Genomic DNA, 18,674 nt, shown 5'->3' on the forward strand with positions numbered 1-18,674 from the left:
GACATCACCAAACAGCTCCATAGTCACATACACAGCAAAGGAGAGATGTTGTTTACACCTAGTGATGTCAGTGGTATTGAGTGACATCACAGCACAGTGCTAAGGCTCCTGGGCCTGGACACAGCAGCGGCTGCAATATCTCAACGGAGAATACGTTTATATCTATATGTGTGTGTGCGCATATATATATATATATATATATATATATATATATATATATATATATTCTCCGCCGAAATCACTTTTAAACCCATTTCCACCTTTTTTTCCCTTCTCTTCCTCTTACTTTTTTTTCACGTTTTTTTACGTTTTTCTCCTTTTCGCCTCTTTTCTGGGCGTATTATTCTTCTTTTTCTTCTTTTTTTTCGTCTAATGCATACCCCATCAGTGCAGCAATGCTTATTCAATACCGCCAGCAGATGGAGACACTGGGGGATAATTTTCTAAGGATTTATACTGATTTTTCCTGTCTGAATTTGTCGCACAGAAAGTTGCAGGCCAAATATGTGTGACATTTCTGCGACTTTAGCTTCTAGAGCATTTTTACAACATTATACATAGGTGCTGAATACATAAAAAGCGACTGTTCAGCGACAGACAAGTCGCATCGGCTGAAAGTAGGCCAGAATGTCAGTCCATGTTGGAGCAGGTTTAGATACAGTCTAAAGCATAGATCTCAAAGTCTGTGCACAGAATTTAGCAAGGGCCTCGCACCTTCTGATGCATCAGGTAGGTGCACAATAGCATAGCCTAACCCTCTGTACTTTGGTCTATATTGATGCGGGACATAGACAGCCAGCTGATGACCAATCCATTAGTGCAATGGATGGCTGGAAGCATTTGTCTTTGCCTTTGCAATACCACAGAAGCAATGCATGGTCAATGTACAGCAATGACACACCTGTGTGAACAGCCAGGAGACCCCCCCCCCCCCCCATGTTATGTTACATAGTTACATAGTTAGTACGGTCGAAAAAAGACATATGTCCATCACGTTCAACCAGGGAATTAAGGGGTAGGGGTGTGGCGCGATATTGGGGAAGGGATGAGATTTTATATTTCTTCATAAGCATTAATCTTATTTTGTCAATTGGGAACATTCAGCACCCACCCGCTATCAAGGCAGCTGCCTATCATGTCATGCCCTACCTGCACAGGTGTGCTGGCTACTCAAATGATCCAATTAAGGAGGCCATTTAGTCAGCAGCAGCAGAAGTCCTGTGCCTGGACGCTCCAACAGGGGCCAGACACAAGCAGAAGCAGAAGCAGCAGAAGCAGCAGCAGCACCACCTTTTGTTTTTTGGCTGCAGCAGCAGCAAGGCCCACAGGGCTGGCTAGCTGGCTAGCCAGCAAGCAGGTAGCAATGAAAGTAGGAATCTTTCTTTTTAACCCTGTAAGGGGGTGGTGCACTGTACCCGAAGATACTGCCATATCGGGTCAATGCATAGGGCGACGGAAGCAAGCTTCGAAATCGGCCCCCGTTCTCAAAAATCCATTTAATATATGGTCCCCAGATAGGGGACGTATCAGATATTAAACTGATAAGAACAGATACTACACTTGATCTTAGCCAAAAGGCCGAGAAGCGATAACCGTGAAAGGGGCGGGCCCAACAAGGTCCCCTTCATGGGCACTATCACTGCTTGCTGTCAGGGAGGCTGCCAGACAATTTTCCATGCACACTCTGGGCTGGGGGGCAGTCAACCACCAGTACACACAGCAGAACCTAAACCCATACCATTATTGCTAAGCAGCAAGACAGGGGCCCATTGCACTCCCACGGGGCCTTTTTAAATGCAATCCATAACCCGGATTTGCCAGGAACCCTTCTTACTCCTCCTACTTGCATGTGACACTGGGCTTAGGATCTGCATAGGAAACACACACACAAGCACACACCTACCTTTGTTGCCTGCAGATGCCTCCTTGGCTGTCCCCAAACGGTATCAAACCAACACCCACGGGAAGCTGTAAGCATAGAGGACATGCCTGCACCCCATTGGACTTACCTGTGTGGGTTAAATCCGGGTTATTTGACAACCTATGGCGGTGATGGTTCTGCTCAGGCAGAGCAGTGCTGATGCTCCTCATAAAGCTGTCGCTGCTGTGAAGGTTCTAGGTGACATCACAAATCCCTTTGGTTACATACACAACAAAGCTGGGTTGTTGTTGTTTACACTCTGCAAGGCCTGTGGAAGTGAGTGACATCATAGCACTGTAGTTCTGAGGGTTCAAGATGGATGCAACAATCTCCTGTTGCTTCTATGAAGGCCGTAATAGACGACATCACCAAACAGCTCCATAGTCACATACACAGCAAAGGAGAGATGTTGTTTACACCTAGTGATGTCAGTGGTATTGAGTGACATCACAGCACAGTGCTAAGGCTCCTGGGCCTGGACACAGCAGCGGCTGCAATATCTCAACGGAGAATACGTTTATATCTATATGTGTGTGTGCGCATATATATATATATATATATATATATATATATATATATATATATATATATATTTCTCCGCCGAAATCACTTTTAAACCCATTTCCACCTTTTTTTCCCTTCTCTTCCTCTTACTTTTTTTTCACGTTTTTTTACGTTTTTCTCCTTTTCGCCTCTTTTCTGGGCGTATTATTCTTCTTTTTCTTCTTTTTTTTCGTCTAATGCATACCCCATCAGTGCAGCAATGCTTATTCAATACCGCCAGCAGATGGAGACACTGGGGGATAATTTTCTAAGGATTTATACTGATTTTTCCTGTCTGAATTTGTCGCACAGAAAGTTGCAGGCCAAATATGTGTGACATTTCTGCGACTTTAGCTTCTAGAGCATTTTTACAACATTATACATAGGTGCTGAATACATAAAAAGCGACTGTTCAGCGACAGACAAGTCGCATCGGCTGAAAGTAGGCCAGAATGTCAGTCCATGTTGGAGCAGGTTTAGATACAGTCTAAAGCATAGATCTCAAAGTCTGTGCACAGAATTTAGCAAGGGCCTCGCACCTTCTGATGCATCAGGTAGGTGCACAATAGCATAGCCTAACCCTCTGTACTTTGGTCTATATTGATGCGGGACATAGACAGCCAGCTGATGACCAATCCATTAGTGCAATGGATGGCTGGAAGCATTTGTCTTTGCCTTTGCAATACCACAGAAGCAATGCATGGTCAATGTACAGCAATGACACACCTGTGTGAACAGCCAGGAGACCCCCCCCCCCCCCCATGTTATGTTACATAGTTACATAGTTAGTACGGTCGAAAAAAGACATATGTCCATCACGTTCAACCAGGGAATTAAGGGGTAGGGGTGTGGCGCGATATTGGGGAAGGGATGAGATTTTATATTTCTTCATAAGCATTAATCTTATTTTGTCAATTAGGAACATTCAGCACCCACCCGCTATCAAGGCAGCTGCCTATCATGTCATGCCCTACCTGCACAGGTGTGCTGGCTACTCAAATGATCCAATTAAGGAGGCCATTTAGTCAGCAGCAGCAGAAGTCCTGTGCCTGGACGCTCCAACAGGGGCCAGACACAAGCAGAAGCAGAAGCAGCAGAAGCAGCAGCAGCACCACCTTTTGTTTTTTGGCTGCAGCAGCAGCAAGGCCCACAGGGCTGGCTAGCTGGCTAGCCAGCAAGCAGGTAGCAATGAAAGTAGGAATCTTTCTTTTTAACCCTGTAAGGGGGTGGTGCACTGTACCCGAAGATACTGCCATATCGGGTCAATGCATAGGGCGACGGAAGCAAGCTTCGAAATCGGCCCCCGTTCTCAAAAATCCATTTAATATATGGTCCCCAGATAGGGGACGTATCAGATATTAAACTGATAAGAACAGATACTACACTTGATCTTAGCCAAAAGGCCGAGAAGCGATAACCGTGAAAGGGGCGGGCCCAACAAGGTCCCCTTCATGGGCACTATCACTGCTTGCTGTCAGGGAGGCTGCCAGACAATTTTCCATGCACACTCTGGGCTGGGGGGCAGTCAACCACCAGTACACACAGCAGAACCTAAACCCATACCATTATTGCTAAGCAGCAAGACAGGGGCCCATTGCACTCCCACGGGGCCTTTTTAAATGCAATCCATAACCCGGATTTGCCAGGAACCCTTCTTACTCCTCCTACTTGCATGTGACACTGGGCTTAGGATCTGCATAGGAAACACACACACAAGCACACACCTACCTTTGTTGCCTGCAGATGCCTCCTTGGCTGTCCCCAAACGGTATCAAACCAACACCCACGGGAAGCTGTAAGCATAGAGGACATGCCTGCACCCCATTGGACTTACCTGTGTGGGTTAAATCCGGGTTATTTGACAACCTATGGCGGTGATGGTTCTGCTCAGGCAGAGCAGTGCTGATGCTCCTCATAAAGCTGTCGCTGCTGTGAAGGTTCTAGGTGACATCACAAATCCCTTTGGTTACATACACAACAAAGCTGGGTTGTTGTTGTTTACACTCTGCAAGGCCTGTGGAAGTGAGTGACATCATAGCACTGTAGTTCTGAGGGTTCAAGATGGATGCAACAATCTCCTGTTGCTTCTATGAAGGCCGTAATAGACGACATCACCAAACAGCTCCATAGTCACATACACAGCAAAGGAGAGATGTTGTTTACACCTAGTGATGTCAGTGGTATTGAGTGACATCACAGCACAGTGCTAAGGCTCCTGGGCCTGGACACAGCAGCGGCTGCAATATCTCAACGGAGAATACGTTTATATCTATATGTGTGTGTGCGCATATATATATATATATATATATATATATATATATATATATATATATATATTTCTCCGCCGAAATCACTTTTAAACCCATTTCCACCTTTTTTTCCCTTCTCTTCCTCTTACTTTTTTTTCACGTTTTTTTACGTTTTTCTCCTTTTCGCCTCTTTTCTGGGCGTATTATTCTTCTTTTTCTTCTTTTTTTTCGTCTAATGCATACCCCATCAGTGCAGCAATGCTTATTCAATACCGCCAGCAGATGGAGACACTGGGGGATAATTTTCTAAGGATTTATACTGATTTTTCCTGTCTGAATTTGTCGCACAGAAAGTTGCAGGCCAAATATGTGTGACATTTCTGCGACTTTAGCTTCTAGAGCATTTTTACAACATTATACATAGGTGCTGAATACATAAAAAGCGACTGTTCAGCGACAGACAAGTCGCATCGGCTGAAAGTAGGCCAGAATGTCAGTCCATGTTGGAGCAGGTTTAGATACAGTCTAAAGCATAGATCTCAAAGTCTGTGCACAGAATTTAGCAAGGGCCTCGCACCTTCTGATGCATCAGGTAGGTGCACAATAGCATAGCCTAACCCTCTGTACTTTGGTCTATATTGATGCGGGACATAGACAGCCAGCTGATGACCAATCCATTAGTGCAATGGATGGCTGGAAGCATTTGTCTTTGCCTTTGCAATACCACAGAAGCAATGCATGGTCAATGTACAGCAATGACACACCTGTGTGAACAGCCAGGAGACCCCCCCCCCCCCCCCATGTTATGTTACATAGTTACATAGTTAGTACGGTCGAAAAAAGACATATGTCCATCACGTTCAACCAGGGAATTAAGGGGTAGGGGTGTGGCGCGATATTGGGGAAGGGATGAGATTTTATATTTCTTCATAAGCATTAATCTTATTTTGTCAATTAGGAACATTCAGCACCCACCCGCTATCAAGGCAGCTGCCTATCATGTCATGCCCTACCTGCACAGGTGTGCTGGCTACTCAAATGATCCAATTAAGGAGGCCATTTAGTCAGCAGCAGCAGAAGTCCTGTGCCTGGACGCTCCAACAGGGGCCAGACACAAGCAGAAGCAGAAGCAGCAGAAGCAGCAGCAGCACCACCTTTTGTTTTTTGGCTGCAGCAGCAGCAAGGCCCACAGGGCTGGCTAGCTGGCTAGCCAGCAAGCAGGTAGCAATGAAAGTAGGAATCTTTCTTTTTAACCCTGTAAGGGGGTGGTGCACTGTACCCGAAGATACTGCCATATCGGGTCAATGCATAGGGCGACGGAAGCAAGCTTCGAAATCGGCCCCCGTTCTCAAAAATCCATTTAATATATGGTCCCCAGATAGGGGACGTATCAGATATTAAACTGATAAGAACAGATACTACACTTGATCTTAGCCAAAAGGCCGAGAAGCGATAACCGTGAAAGGGGCGGGCCCAACAAGGTCCCCTTCATGGGCACTATCACTGCTTGCTGTCAGGGAGGCTGCCAGACAATTTTCCATGCACACTCTGGGCTGGGGGGCAGTCAACCACCAGTACACACAGCAGAACCTAAACCCATACCATTATTGCTAAGCAGCAAGACAGGGGCCCATTGCACTCCCACGGGGCCTTTTTAAATGCAATCCATAACCCGGATTTGCCAGGAACCCTTCTTACTCCTCCTACTTGCATGTGACACTGGGCTTAGGATCTGCATAGGAAACACACACACAAGCACACACCTACCTTTGTTGCCTGCAGATGCCTCCTTGGCTGTCCCCAAACGGTATCAAACCAACACCCACGGGAAGCTGTAAGCATAGAGGACATGCCTGCACCCCATTGGACTTACCTGTGTGGGTTAAATCCGGGTTATTTGACAACCTATGGCGGTGATGGTTCTGCTCAGGCAGAGCAGTGCTGATGCTCCTCATAAAGCTGTCGCTGCTGTGAAGGTTCTAGGTGACATCACAAATCCCTTTGGTTACATACACAACAAAGCTGGGTTGTTGTTGTTTACACTCTGCAAGGCCTGTGGAAGTGAGTGACATCATAGCACTGTAGTTCTGAGGGTTCAAGATGGATGCAACAATCTCCTGTTGCTTCTATGAAGGCCGTAATAGACGACATCACCAAACAGCTCCATAGTCACATACACAGCAAAGGAGAGATGTTGTTTACACCTAGTGATGTCAGTGGTATTGAGTGACATCACAGCACAGTGCTAAGGCTCCTGGGCCTGGACACAGCAGCGGCTGCAATATCTCAACGGAGAATACGTTTATATCTATATGTGTGTGTGCGCATATATATATATATATATATATATATATATATATATATATATATATCTCCGCCGAAATCACTTTTAAACCCATTTCCACCTTTTTTTCCCTTCTCTTCCTCTTACTTTTTTTTCACGTTTTTTTACGTTTTTCTCCTTTTCGCCTCTTTTCTGGGCGTATTATTCTTCTTTTTCTTCTTTTTTTTCGTCTAATGCATACCCCATCAGTGCAGCAATGCTTATTCAATACCGCCAGCAGATGGAGACACTGGGGGATAATTTTCTAAGGATTTATACTGATTTTTCCTGTCTGAATTTGTCGCACAGAAAGTTGCAGGCCAAATATGTGTGACATTTCTGCGACTTTAGCTTCTAGAGCATTTTTACAACATTATACATAGGTGCTGAATACATAAAAAGCGACTGTTCAGCGACAGACAAGTCGCATCGGCTGAAAGTAGGCCAGAATGTCAGTCCATGTTGGAGCAGGTTTAGATACAGTCTAAAGCATAGATCTCAAAGTCTGTGCACAGAATTTAGCAAGGGCCTCGCACCTTCTGATGCATCAGGTAGGTGCACAATAGCATAGCCTAACCCTCTGTACTTTGGTCTATATTGATGCGGGACATAGACAGCCAGCTGATGACCAATCCATTAGTGCAATGGATGGCTGGAAGCATTTGTCTTTGCCTTTGCAATACCACAGAAGCAATGCATGGTCAATGTACAGCAATGACACACCTGTGTGAACAGCCAGGAGACCCCCCCCCCCCCCCATGTTATGTTACATAGTTACATAGTTAGTACGGTCGAAAAAAGACATATGTCCATCACGTTCAACCAGGGAATTAAGGGGTAGGGGTGTGGCGCGATATTGGGGAAGGGATGAGATTTTATATTTCTTCATAAGCATTAATCTTATTTTGTCAATTAGGAACATTCAGCACCCACCCGCTATCAAGGCAGCTGCCTATCATGTCATGCCCTACCTGCACAGGTGTGCTGGCTACTCAAATGATCCAATTAAGGAGGCCATTTAGTCAGCAGCAGCAGAAGTCCTGTGCCTGGACGCTCCAACAGGGGCCAGACACACAAGCAGAAGCAGAAGCAGCAGAAGCAGCAGCAGCACCACCTTTTGTTTTTTGGCTGCAGCAGCAGCAAGGCCCACAGGGCTGGCTAGCTGGCTAGCCAGCAAGCAGGTAGCAATGAAAGTAGGAATCTTTCTTTTTAACCCTGTAAGGGGGTGGTGCACTGTACCCGAAGATACTGCCATATCGGGTCAATGCATAGGGCGACGGAAGCAAGCTTCGAAATCGGCCCCCCGTTCTCAAAAATCCATTTAATATATGGTCCCCAGATAGGGGACGTATCAGATATTAAACTGATAAGAACAGATACTACACTTGATCTTAGCCAAAAGGCCGAGAAGCGATAACCGTGAAAGGGGCGGGCCCAACAAGGTCCCCTTCATGGGCACTATCACTGCTTGCTGTCAGGGAGGCTGCCAGACAATTTTCCATGCACACTCTGGGCTGGGGGGCAGTCAACCACCAGTACACACAGCAGAACCTAAACCCATACCATTATTGCTAAGCAGCAAGACAGGGGCCCATTGCACTCCCACGGGGCCTTTTTAAATGCAATCCATAACCCGGATTTGCCAGGAACCCTTCTTACTCCTCCTACTTGCATGTGACACTGGGCTTAGGATCTGCATAGGAAACACACACACAAGCACACACCTACCTTTGTTGCCTGCAGATGCCTCCTTGGCTGTCCCCAAACGGTATCAAACCAACACCCACGGGAAGCTGTAAGCATAGAGGACATGCCTGCACCCCATTGGACTTACCTGTGTGGGTTAAATCCGGGTTATTTGACAACCTATGGCGGTGATGGTTCTGCTCAGGCAGAGCAGTGCTGATGCTCCTCATAAAGCTGTCGCTGCTGTGAAGGTTCTAGGTGACATCACAAATCCCTTTGGTTACATACACAACAAAGCTGGGTTGTTGTTGTTTACACTCTGCAAGGCCTGTGGAAGTGAGTGACATCATAGCACTGTAGTTCTGAGGGTTCAAGATGGATGCAACAATCTCCTGTTGCTTCTATGAAGGCCGTAATAGACGACATCACCAAACAGCTCCATAGTCACATACACAGCAAAGGAGAGATGTTGTTTACACCTAGTGATGTCAGTGGTATTGAGTGACATCACAGCACAGTGCTAAGGCTCCTGGGCCTGGACACAGCAGCGGCTGCAATATCTCAACGGAGAATACGTTTATATCTATATGTGTGTGTGCGCATATATATATATATATATATATATATATATATATATATATATATATATATTTCTCCGCCGAAATCACTTTTAAACCCATTTCCACCTTTTTTTCCCTTCTCTTCCTCTTACTTTTTTTTCACGTTTTTTTACGTTTTTCTCCTTTTCGCCTCTTTTCTGGGCGTATTATTCTTCTTTTTCTTCTTTTTTTTCGTCTAATGCATACCCCATCAGTGCAGCAATGCTTATTCAATACCGCCAGCAGATGGAGACACTGGGGGATAATTTTCTAAGGATTTATACTGATTTTTCCTGTCTGAATTTGTCGCACAGAAAGTTGCAGGCCAAATATGTGTGACATTTCTGCGACTTTAGCTTCTAGAGCATTTTTACAACATTATACATAGGTGCTGAATACATAAAAAGCGACTGTTCAGCGACAGACAAGTCGCATCGGCTGAAAGTAGGCCAGAATGTCAGTCCATGTTGGAGCAGGTTTAGATACAGTCTAAAGCATAGATCTCAAAGTCTGTGCACAGAATTTAGCAAGGGCCTCGCACCTTCTGATGCATCAGGTAGGTGCACAATAGCATAGCCTAACCCTCTGTACTTTGGTCTATATTGATGCGGGACATAGACAGCCAGCTGATGACCAATCCATTAGTGCAATGGATGGCTGGAAGCATTTGTCTTTGCCTTTGCAATACCACAGAAGCAATGCATGGTCAATGTACAGCAATGACACACCTGTGTGAACAGCCAGGAGACCCCCCCCCCCCCCCCATGTTATGTTACATAGTTACATAGTTAGTACGGTCGAAAAAAGACATATGTCCATCACGTTCAACCAGGGAATTAAGGGGTAGGGGTGTGGCGCGATATTGGGGAAGGGATGAGATTTTATATTTCTTCATAAGCATTAATCTTATTTTGTCAATTAGGAACATTCAGCACCCACCCGCTATCAAGGCAGCTGCCTATCATGTCATGCCCTACCTGCACAGGTGTGCTGGCTACTCAAATGATCCAATTAAGGAGGCCATTTAGTCAGCAGCAGCAGAAGTCCTGTGCCTGGACGCTCCAACAGGGGCCAGACACAAGCAGAAGCAGAAGCAGCAGAAGCAGCAGCAGCACCACCTTTTGTTTTTTGGCTGCAGCAGCAGCAAGGCCCACAGGGCTGGCTAGCTGGCTAGCCAGCAAGCAGGTAGCAATGAAAGTAGGAATCTTTCTTTTTAACCCTGTAAGGGGGTGGTGCACTGTACCCGAAGATACTGCCATATCGGGTCAATGCATAGGGCGACGGAAGCAAGCTTCGAAATCGGCCCCCGTTCTCAAAAATCCATTTAATATATGGTCCCCAGATAGGGGACGTATCAGATATTAAACTGATAAGAACAGATACTACACTTGATCTTAGCCAAAAGGCCGAGAAGCGATAACCGTGAAAGGGGCGGGCCCAACAAGGTCCCCTTCATGGGCACTATCACTGCTTGCTGTCAGGGAGGCTGCCAGACAATTTTCCATGCACACTCTGGGCTGGGGGGCAGTCAACCACCAGTACACACAGCAGAACCTAAACCCATACCATTATTGCTAAGCAGCAAGACAGGGGCCCATTGCACTCCCACGGGGCCTTTTTAAATGCAATCCATAACCCGGATTTGCCAGGAACCCTTCTTACTCCTCCTACTTGCATGTGACACTGGGCTTAGGATCTGCATAGGAAACACACACACAAGCACACACCTACCTTTGTTGCCTGCAGATGCCTCCTTGGCTGTCCCCAAACGGTATCAAACCAACACCCACGGGAAGCTGTAAGCATAGAGGACATGCCTGCACCCCATTGGACTTACCTGTGTGGGTTAAATCCGGGTTATTTGACAACCTATGGCGGTGATGGTTCTGCTCAGGCAGAGCAGTGCTGATGCTCCTCATAAAGCTGTCGCTGCTGTGAAGGTTCTAGGTGACATCACAAATCCCTTTGGTTACATACACAACAAAGCTGGGTTGTTGTTGTTTACACTCTGCAAGGCCTGTGGAAGTGAGTGACATCATAGCACTGTAGTTCTGAGGGTTCAAGATGGATGCAACAATCTCCTGTTGCTTCTATGAAGGCCGTAATAGACGACATCACCAAACAGCTCCATAGTCACATACACAGCAAAGGAGAGATGTTGTTTACACTGATGTCAGTGGTATTGAGTGACATCACAGCACAGTGCTAAGGCTCCTGGGCCTGGACACAGCAGCGGCTGCAATATCTCAACGGAGAATACGTTTATATCTATATGTGTGTGTGCGCATATATATATATATATATATATATATATATATATATATATATATTTCTCCGCCGAAATCACTTTTAAACCCATTTCCACCTTTTTTTCCCTTCTCTTCCTCTTACTTTTTTTTCACGTTTTTTACGTTTTTCTCCTTTTCGCCTCTTTTCTGGGCGTATTATTCTTCTTTTTCTTCTTTTTTTTCGTCTAATGCATACCCCATCAGTGCAGCAATGCTTATTCAATACCGCCAGCAGATGGAGACACTGGGGGATAATTTTCTAAGGATTTATACTGATTTTTCCTGTCTGAATTTGTCGCACAGAAAGTTGCAGGCCAAATATGTGTGACATTCTGCGACTTTAGCTTCTAGAGCATTTTTACAACATTATACATAGGTGCTGAATACATAAAAGCGACTGTTCAGCGACAGACAAGTCGCATCGGCTGAAAGTAGGCCAGAATGTCAGTCCATGTTGGAGCAGGTTTAGATACAGTCTAAAGCATAGATCTCAAAGTCTGTGCACAGAATTTAGCAAGGGCCTCGCACCTTCTGATGCATCAGGTAGGTGCACAATAGCATAGCCTAACCCTCTGTACTTTGGTCTATATTGATGCGGGACATAGACAGCCAGCTGATGACCAATCCATTAGTGCAATGGATGGCTGGAAGCATTTGTCTTTGCCTTTGCAATACCACAGAAGCAATGCATGGTCAATGTACAGCAATGACACACCTGTGTGAACAGCCAGGAGACCCCCCCCCCCCCCATGTTATGTTACATAGTTACATAGTTAGTACGGTCGAAAAAGACATATGTCCATCACGTTCAACCAGGGAATTAAGGGGTAGGGGTGTGGCGCGATATTGGGGAAGGGATGAGATTTTATATTTCTTCATAAGCATTAATCTTATTTTGTCAATTAGGAACATTCAGCACCCACCCGCTATCAAGGCAGCTGCCTATCATGTCATGCCCTACCTGCACAGGTGTGCTGGCTACTCAAATGATCCAATTAAGGAGGCCATTTAGTCAGCAGCAGCAGAAGTCCTGTGCCTGGACGCTCCAACAGGGGCCAGACACAAGCAGAAGCAGAAGCAGCAGAAGCAGCAGCAGCACCACCTTTTGTTTTTTGGCTGCAGCAGCAGCAAGGCCCACAGGGCTGGCTAGCTGGCTAGCCAGCAAGCAGGTAGCAATGAAAGTAGGAATCTTTCTTTTTAACCCTGTAAGGGGGTGGTGCACTGTACCCGAAGATACTGCCATATCGGGTCAATGCATAGGGCGACGGAAGCAAGCTTCGAAATCGGCCCCCGTTCTCAAAAATCCATTTAATATATGGTCCCCAGATAGGGGACGTATCAGATATTAAACTGATAAGAACAGATACTACACTTGATCTTAGCCAAAAGGCCGAGAAGCGATAACCGTGAAAGGGGCGGGCCCAACAAGGTCCCCTTCATGGGCACTATCACTGCTTGCTGTCAGGAGGCTGCCAGACAATTTTCCATGCACACTCTGGGCTGGGGGCAGTCAACCACCAGTACACACAGCAGAACCTAAACCCATACCATTATTGCTAAGCAGCAAGACAGGGGCCCATTGCACTCCCACGGGGCCTTTTTAAATGCAATCCATAACCCGGATTTGCCAGGAACCCTTCTTACTCCTCCTACTTGCATGTGACACTGGGCTTAGGATCTGCATAGGAAACACACACACAAGCACACACCTACCTTTGTTGCCTGCAGATGCCTCCTTGGCTGTCCCCAAACGGTATCAAACCAACACCCACGGGAAGCTGTAAGCATAGAGGACATGCCTGCACCCCATTGGACTTACCTGTGTGGTTTAAATCCGGGTTATTTGACAACCTATGGCGGTGATGGTTCTGCTCAGGCAGAGCAGTGCTGATGCTCCTCATAAAGCTTGTTCGCTGCTGTGAAGGTTCTAGGTGACATCACAAATCCCTTTGGTTACATACACAACAAAGCTGGGTTGTTGTTGTTTACACTCTGCAAGGCCTGTGGAAGTGAGTGACATCATAGCACTGTAGTTCTGAGGGTTCAAGATGGATGCAACAATCTCCTGTTGCTTCTATGAAGGCCGTAATAGACGACATCACCAAACAGCTCCATAGTCACATACACAGCAAAGGAGAGATGTTGTTTACACCTAGTGATGTCAGTGGTATTGAGTGACATCACAGCACAGTGCTAAGGCTCCTGGGCCTGGACACAGCAGCGGCTGCAATATCTCAACGGAGAATACGTTATATCTATATGTGTGTGTGCGCATATATATATATATATATATATATATATATATATATATATATATATATATTTCTCCGCCGAAATCACTTTTAAACCCATTTCCACCTTTTTTTCCCTTCTCTTCCTCTTACTTTTTTTTCACGTTTTTTTACGTTTTTCTCCTTTTCGCCTCTTTTCTGGGCGTATTATTCTTCTTTTTCTTCTTTTTTTTCGTCTAATGCATACCCCATCAGTGCAGCAATGCTTATTCAATACCGCCAGCAGATGGAGACACTGGGGGATAATTTTCTAAGGATTTATACTGATTTTTCCTGTCTGAATTTGTCGCACAGAAAGTTGCAGGCCAAATATGTGTGACATTTCTGCGACTTTAGCTTCTAGAGCATTTTTACAACATTATACATAGGTGCTGAATACATAAAAAGCGACTGTTCAGCGACAGACAAGTCGCATCGGCTGAAAGTAGGCCAGAATGTCAGTCCATGTTGGAGCAGGTTTAGATACAGTCTAAAGCATAGATCTCAAAGTCTGTGCACAGAATTTAGCAAGGCCTCGCACCTTCTGATGCATCAGGTAGGTGCACAATAGCATAGCCTAACCCTCTGTACTTTGGTCTATATTGATGCGGGACATAGACAGCCAGCTGATGACCAATCCATTAGTGCAATGGATGGCTGGAAGCATTTGTCTTTGCCTTTGCAATACCACAGAAGCAATGCATGGTCAATGTACAGCAATGACACACCTGTGTGAACAGCCAGGAGACCCCCCCCCCCCCCATGTTATGTTACATAGTTACATAGTTAGTACGGTCGAAAAAAGACATATGTCCATCACGTTCAACCAGGGAATTAAGGGGTAGGGGTGTGGCGCGATATTGGGGAAGGGATGAGATTTTATATTTCTTCATAAGCATTAATCTTATTTTGTCAATTAGGAACATTCAGCACCCACCCGCTATCAAGGCAGCTGCCTATCATGTCATGCCCTACCTGCACAGGTGTGCTGGCTACTCAAATGATCCAATTAAGGAGGCCATTTAGTCAGCAGCAGCAGAAGTCCTGTGCCTGGACGCTCCAACAGGGGCCAGACACAAGCAGAAGCAGAAGCAGCAGAAGCAGCAGCAGCACCACCTTTTGTTTTTTGGCTGCAGCAGCAGCAAGGCCCACAGGGCTGGCTAGCTGGCTAGCCAGCAAGCAGGTAGCAATGAAAGTAGGAATCTTTCTTTTTAACCCTGTAAGGGGTGGTGCACTGTACCCGAAGATACTGCCATATCGGGTCAATGCATAGGGCGACGGAAGCAAGCTTCGAAATCGGCCCCCGTTCTCAAAAATCCATTTAATATATGGTCCCAGATAGGGGACGTATCAGATATTAAACTGATAAGAACAGATACTACACTTGATCTTAGCCAAAAGGCCGAGAAGCGATAACCGTGAAAGGGGCGGGCCCAACAAGGTCCCCTTCATGGGCACTATCACTGCTTGCTGTCAGGGAGGCTGCCAGACAATTTTCCATGCACACTCTGGGCTGGGGGGCAGTCAACCACCAGTACACACAGCAGAACCTAAACCCATACCATTATTGCTAAGCAGCAAGACAGGGGCCCATTGCACTCCCACGGGGCCTTTTTAAATGCAATCCATAACCCGGATTTGCCAGGAACCCTTCTTACTCCTCCTACTTGCATGTGACACTGGGCTTAGGATCTGCATAGGAAACACACACACAAGCACACACCTACCTTTGTTGCCTGCAGATGCCTCCTTGGCTGTCCCCAAACGGTATCAAACCAACACCCACGGAAGCTGTAAGCATAGAGGACATGCCTGCACCCCATTGGACTTACCTGTGTGGGTTAAATCCGGGTTATTTGACAACCTATGGCGGTGATGGTTCTGCTCAGGCAGAGCAGTGCTGATGCTCCTCATAAAGCTGTCGCTGCTGTGAAGGTTCTAGGTGACATCACAAATCCCTTTGGTTACATACACAACAAAGCTGGGTTGTTGTTGTTTACACTCTGCAAGGCCTGTGGAAGTGAGTGACATCATAGCACTGTAGTTCTGAGGGTTCAAGATGGATGCAACAATCTCCTGTTGCTTCTATGAAGGCCGTAATAGACGACATCACCAAACAGCTCCATAGTCACATACACAGCAAAGGAGAGATGTTGTTTACACCTAGTGATGTCAGTGGTATTGAGTGACATCACAGCACAGTGCTAAGGCTCCTGGGCCTGGACACAGCAGCGGCTGCAATATCTCAACGGAGAATACGTTTATATCTATATGTGTGTGTGCGCATATATATATATATATATATATATATATATATATATATATATATATATATATATATTTCTCCGCCGAAATCACTTTTAAACCCATTTCCACCTTTTTTTCCCTTCTCTTCCTCTTACTTTTTTTTCACGTTTTTTTACGTTTTTCTCCTTTTCGCCTCTTTTCTGGGCGTATTATTCTTCTTTTTCTTCTTTTTTTTCGTCTAATGCATACCCCATCAGTGCAGCAATGCTTATTCAATACCGCCAGCAGATGGAGACACTGGGGGATAATTTTCTAAGGATTTATACTGATTTTTCCTGTCTGAATTTGTCGCACAGAAAGTTGCAGGCCAAATATGTGTGACATTTCTGCGACTTTAGCTTCTAGAGCATTTTTACAACATTATACATAGGTGCTGAATACATAAAAAGCGACTGTTCAGCGACAGACAAGTCGCATCGGCTGAAAGTAGGCCAGAATGTCAGTCCATGTTGGAGCAGGTTTAGATACAGTCTAAAGCATAGATCTCAAAGTCTGTGCACAGAATTTAGCAAGGGCCTCGCACCTTCTGATGCATCAGGTAGGTGCACAATAGCATAGCCTAACCCTCTGTACTTTGGTCTATATTGATGCGGGACATAGACAGCCAGCTGATGACCAATCCATTAGTGCAATGGATGGCTGGAAGCATTTGTCTTTGCCTTTGCAATACCACAGAAGCAATGCATGGTCAATGTACAGCAATGACACACCTGTGTGAACAGCCAGGAGACCCCCCCCCCCCCCATGTTATGTTACATAGTTACATAGTTAGTACGGTCGAAAAAGACATATGTCCATCACGTTCAACCAGGGAATTAAGGGGTAGGGGTGTGGCGCGATATTGGGGAAGGATGAGATTTTATATTTCTTCATAAGCATTAATCTTATTTTGTCAATTAGGAACATTCAGCACCCACCCGCTATCAAGGCAGCTGCCTATCATGTCATGCCCTACCTGCACAGGTGTGCTGGCTACTCAAATGATCCAATTAAGGAGGCCATTTAGTCAGCAGCAGCAGAAGTCCTGTGCCTGGACGCTCCAACAGGGGCCAGACACAAGCAGAAGCAGAAGCAGCAGAAGCAGCAGCAGCACCACCTTTTGTTTTTTGGCTGCAGCAGCAGCAAGGCCCACAGGCTGGCTAGCTGGCTAGCCAGCAAGCAGGTAGCAATGAAAGTAGGAATCTTTCTTTTTAACCCTGTAAGGGGGTGGTGCACTGTACCCGAAGATACTGCCATATCGGGTCAATGCATAGGGCGACGGAAGCAAGCTTCGAAATCGGCCCCCGTTCTCAAAAATCCATTTAATATATGGTCCCCAGATAGGGGACGTATCAGATATTAAACTGATAAGAACAGATACTACACTTGATCTTAGCCAAAAGGCCGAGAAGCGATAACCGTGAAAGGGGCGGGCCCAACAAGGTCCCCTTCATGGGCACTATCACTGCTTGCTGTCAGGGAGGCTGCCAGACAATTTTCCATGCACACTCTGGGCTGGGGGGCAGTCAACCACCAGTACACACAGCAGAACTAAACCCATACCATTATTGCTAAGCAGCAAGACAGGGGCCCATTGCACTCCCACGGGGCCTTTTTAAATGCAATCCATAACCCGGATTTGCCAGGAACCCTTCTTACTCCTCCTACTTGCATGTGACACTGGGCTTAGGATCTGCATAGGAAACACACACACAAGCACACACCTACCTTTGTTGCCTGCAGATGCCTCCTTGGCTGTCCCAAACGGTATCAAACCAACACCCACGGGAAGCTGTAAGCATAGAGGACATGCCTGCACCCCATTGGACTTACCTGTGTGGGTTAAATCCGGGTTATTTGACAACCTATGGCGGTGATGGTTCTGCTCAGGCAGAGCAGTGCTGATGCTCCTCATAAAGCTGTCGCTGCTGTGAAGGTTCTAGGTGACATCACAAATCCCTTTGGTTACATACACAACAAAGCTGGGTTGTGTTGTTTACACTCTGCAAGGCCTGTGGAAGTGAGTGACATCATAGCACTGTAGTTCTGAGGGTTCAAGATGGATGCAACAATCTCCTGTTGCTTCTATGAAGGCCGTAATAGACGACATCACCAAACAGCTCCATAGTCACATACACAGCAAAGGAGAGATGTTGTTTACACCTAGTGATGTCAGTGGTATTGAGTGACATCACAGCACAGTGCTAAGGCTCCTGGGCCTGGACACAGCAGCGGCTGCAATATCTCAACGGAGAATACGTTTATATCTATATGTGTGTGTGCGCATATATATATATATATATATATATATATATATATATATATATATATATATATTTCTCCGCCGAAATCACTTTTAAACCCATTTCCACCTTTTTTTCCCTTCTCTTCCTCTTACTTTTTTTTCACGTTTTTTTACGTTTTTCTCCTTTTCGCCTCTTTTCTGGGCGTATTATTCTTCTTTTTCTTCTTTTTTTTCGTCTAATGCATACCCCATCAGTGCAGCAAA

General features: G+C 45.8%; 8 non-coding genes across 8 annotated transcripts; all 8 read right to left on the minus strand.

The window, feature by feature from the left end:
• Positions 1-1,399: 1,399 nt before the first annotated feature.
• Positions 1,400-1,590, minus strand: LOC130322584 (U2 spliceosomal RNA). The gene has a single exon (XR_008868052.1). It is a non-coding gene; the product is annotated as a U2 spliceosomal RNA (small nuclear RNA).
• A 2,098-nt stretch (positions 1,591-3,688) lies between these two features.
• LOC130322585 (U2 spliceosomal RNA) lies at positions 3,689-3,879 on the minus strand. Its single transcript, XR_008868053.1, has one exon. It is a non-coding gene; the product is annotated as a U2 spliceosomal RNA (small nuclear RNA).
• A 2,097-nt stretch (positions 3,880-5,976) lies between these two features.
• Positions 5,977-6,167, minus strand: LOC130322586 (U2 spliceosomal RNA). The gene has a single exon (XR_008868054.1). It is a non-coding gene; the product is annotated as a U2 spliceosomal RNA (small nuclear RNA).
• Positions 6,168-8,259: 2,092 nt separating this feature from the next.
• On the minus strand, positions 8,260-8,451 carry LOC130322592 (U2 spliceosomal RNA). The gene has a single exon (XR_008868059.1). It is a non-coding gene; the product is annotated as a U2 spliceosomal RNA (small nuclear RNA).
• A 2,097-nt stretch (positions 8,452-10,548) lies between these two features.
• On the minus strand, positions 10,549-10,739 carry LOC130322587 (U2 spliceosomal RNA). Its single transcript, XR_008868055.1, has one exon. It is a non-coding gene; the product is annotated as a U2 spliceosomal RNA (small nuclear RNA).
• Positions 10,740-12,820: 2,081 nt separating this feature from the next.
• LOC130322590 (U2 spliceosomal RNA) lies at positions 12,821-13,011 on the minus strand. Its single transcript, XR_008868057.1, has one exon. It is a non-coding gene; the product is annotated as a U2 spliceosomal RNA (small nuclear RNA).
• A 2,092-nt stretch (positions 13,012-15,103) lies between these two features.
• LOC130322593 (U2 spliceosomal RNA) lies at positions 15,104-15,293 on the minus strand. The gene has a single exon (XR_008868060.1). It is a non-coding gene; the product is annotated as a U2 spliceosomal RNA (small nuclear RNA).
• A 2,097-nt stretch (positions 15,294-17,390) lies between these two features.
• Positions 17,391-17,581, minus strand: LOC130322591 (U2 spliceosomal RNA). Its single transcript, XR_008868058.1, has one exon. It is a non-coding gene; the product is annotated as a U2 spliceosomal RNA (small nuclear RNA).
• Between the last annotated feature and the right edge of the window lie 1,093 nt (positions 17,582-18,674).

Source organism: Hyla sarda, unplaced genomic scaffold (genome assembly GCF_029499605.1).
Source record: "Hyla sarda isolate aHylSar1 unplaced genomic scaffold, aHylSar1.hap1 scaffold_2361, whole genome shotgun sequence".
Lineage (NCBI taxonomy): Eukaryota > Metazoa > Chordata > Amphibia > Anura > Hylidae > Hyla > Hyla sarda.